We start from the raw sequence: 3085 nt of genomic DNA, 5'->3' as shown, positions 1-3085 counted from the left end.
AGAGAAATCTCAATCATTCCCAATCAGCAGAGACGGAGAACATAGGTATATGTAAGGGGATAACATAGGCATAGGCTTATTATTGCTAATTAACATGCTAGTTAACATTAGTAATTAAACCTAAACAACTAATGTTAGTTCAAACTGTCTGTGAGCGTACCCTGTACTATACGGTAATTCCTCTACTGTGCGACAGTAAGTGGTTATGACAATTGTTTTTTTTATTTTTACAAAAACGTCGAGCTACAAGGTAATTGAACCTTTTTTAATACATTGTGTTTCTTTAGAAATAAACAACGGACAAATAGTCTTTAAACGCTTCAGATGTAGTAATTCACTGTCAAAGTGGTGCCAGTCAATGGGATGCTAACGGTGGGTGATGGCTTCTTAGCATCAAAATTGCGCCACAGGAGCTCCGCTTAGAGAGGAGAGGCTTACCCCCTTGGTTTTGCAGCGGCACCATGGTTCTCGCTTATGGCGTTTTTTTCCACTGCATGGTATCTATTCTACTTGCCTCAACTCTACTTTTTTGGTTTTCCATTATGAAAAAAAGTCCCTGGTACCTGCTAACAAGTACTTTTTTAGTACCACCTCAGTCACCTCAGGTAGCCTATCATTATTGGAAAAACGCCATTAGTACTGCCCAAACTGATTGGGATTGGTTAAAAGAAATGCCAATAAACCATTGCTGTGGAAGGTCTGGCGAGTGAAATATGAACAAAAGCGGTCAAGATGAATTTCAATTTCAATGTCGTCACGTCAGTCAATTTACAATAACAAAAAAAAAACATTAGTTCCGGCAGAAATGGCGAGACCACCAGGGGCAGTGCTGAGCACACTGATTCTGAGGAGCACTGGCGTTAGTGAACGATGACGGAATCCTGCGCCATCTTTGATTTGACATGTCATGTGGTTGTGTAACAATCGACTTTAACAGTTCTTTAAATACATCATGCTTTAACATCATACCCTAAAACCCTAAAAGGCTAAATTGCGAAAGAGACGTCAGTAAATAAGATGCCTCGGACGGGTTCTCGCGCTATGACGAAACAACGTCGAGTTCTTTTGTTAAAAGAGAATCTGGCGTATGAGGTTAGCTTCCTCCCTCCAGTTTTAGGAAAGTTTGTTCCATGCAAACACTCCCTTTTTTAGGTGAGTCCCTTCAACGGTTAATGCTTATCAGTGTGTTGGGGAATATATATATATATATATATATACACAGTATATGTTCAGGAATTGTTTTAGTAAATTATGTTGGTCATTCGTGAAGCAATGCTATCGCGTTAGCTTACCTAACACCAATTAAGCTAGTCCCATTAACCTCTTGCGATGCTAATGTCGCGTCGTTGGTATTACTGACCGCTGTAAGTTGCAGTAGCTAAGTTATCATTAGTCTCGCTTTGACATGTTAGCCACATTAACCTCTTGCAATGCTTATGTAGCCTAGTTGGTGTCGTGGAGTGTAGGCTACCCTGTATTTAATGTTGAGTTTACCGTCACTGAGCGCTGTATGTTAAAAGTTGCATTAGCTATGTTGTCATTAGTCTCGCTTTGAGATGTTAGCCACATTAACCATTGCAATGCTAATGTAGCCTAGTTGGTGTTGTAGAGTGTAGGCGACCGTGCATTTAACGTTGTGTTTACCGTTTCTGAGTGCTGTATGTTCTAAGTTGCAGTATAATCACTAGTCTCTCTTTGAGATGTTGATTAGTTCATACATTTCCTAATGTTCAGCTTTGCTGTGTTGCTGTCTAGAGGAAGTTGCTCACACCTTAGCGGAGTTCCCAACTTCTTCCTGCTTTGTAACATTTTTGTGATGGAGGTTTTCGGCTCTGTTTCGGGCCTAGAAGCACTCACTTGGCATTTTTCATGTTGCCTTATTTACTGTAAATGATAGTGATAGTAATGATAGCACCAGTTGCTCTCACTTGTGTGCAAGGGTGTCACATGTTATGTGATATAGGGAGAGTGTTCAAGTGTTTTTTGAGAACTCATTCTAAATTGATAATATATTTTTGTCACCATTTTGTAGGTAAGGTGAGTTATCTTTCCTGCCAAGAAAAAGAAATCTGACAAAAAGCTTGTCAGATTCCCAGATGGCTTCACCTAAAATGTCTCTTAAAGAACAAGACGAAGGATAAAGGCCAGATCAACCGATATTAAGGTGATATATAAATAAGTATGTAACTCCTGTTTTCTTGAGGCCAGTAGCACCTTGCTCACATCAGTCATGGTCTTGTTTGTTTTTATATGCTAATTTGACCTTGATCTTAATGTGGTAAAAGGTGGAGGAGGCCCTATTAAACTCTGCAGCAATACTATTGTTCACTGCTGATCTGTGGTGCTCTCAGTTAGCCACAGTGGCTTGCAGAAGATTACACAGGCATGCTAAAGTTGACTAAAAAGAGGAATAAAAAAATCATCTTTTGGAAATTGATTCAATTCTATTTACAGTATCAAATCATAACAGGAGTTATCTCAAGACACTTTACAGATTGAGTAGGTTAAACCACACTCTATCACACTGCCTGTCTATTACACATCTGTGTGTGTGTGTGTGTGTGTGTGTGTGTGTGTGTGTGTGTGTGTGTATATATATATATATATATATATATATATATATATATATATATATTAGGGGTGTGACGAGACGCTTACTCGACGAGACACATCACGAGATTGGGTTCACGAGAACGAGACGAGATTTAAACAATTTTTTTAAAGAAATCCTCGATGAAATATATGAATGGAAAAGTTTTTTTATTCACCTGAAAAATCACAAAATGCAAAGCAATTTAGGTGCATTTTGAAATCAACTATTAATGATGTTTGTTATTTACTTTTTTTTTAAAACTATTTTAATGAATTATATGCAGTAAAGCGTGCAAACACTGCAAAATGTGGGCTGTAATTGTGATATCCCTGCGTACCCCTAGAATTCCAACCATCAGTAGTTATGGGCTATGCTTTCTGCCTCTTTCAGACTCTGTACAACCTTGACCTTGGCTTCTTTGTAGAGGTGGTGGAGCTGTAAGTGTTTTTGCATAGTGCTCGTGTTAGCTTCGGTATACGGCATTTTTTTCTT

At 38.6% G+C, this 3085-nt stretch overlaps 1 long non-coding RNA gene across 2 annotated transcripts in view; it reads left to right on the top strand.

Annotated features, from left to right (window-relative positions):
- The first annotated feature begins 820 nt into the window (after window positions 1-820).
- The window catches only part of LOC116686133 (uncharacterized), a 12407-nt gene continuing 10142 nt past the window's right edge, over window positions 821-3085 (top strand). For both annotated transcript variants that reach the window (XR_004331156.1, XR_004331155.1), the window contains exons 1-2: window positions 821-1152; window positions 2033-2164. This is a non-coding gene — a long non-coding RNA (uncharacterized LOC116686133). The remainder of the gene's footprint in view (window positions 1153-2032; window positions 2165-3085) is intronic.

The sequence above is a fragment of the Etheostoma spectabile genome, unplaced genomic scaffold, assembly GCF_008692095.1.
Source record: "Etheostoma spectabile isolate EspeVRDwgs_2016 unplaced genomic scaffold, UIUC_Espe_1.0 scaffold314, whole genome shotgun sequence".
In the NCBI taxonomy this organism is placed as follows: Eukaryota; Metazoa; Chordata; class Actinopteri; order Perciformes; family Percidae; genus Etheostoma; species Etheostoma spectabile.
Note: the sequence above shows the minus strand (reverse complement) of the source record. Positions and strands in the feature narration are given on the sequence as shown.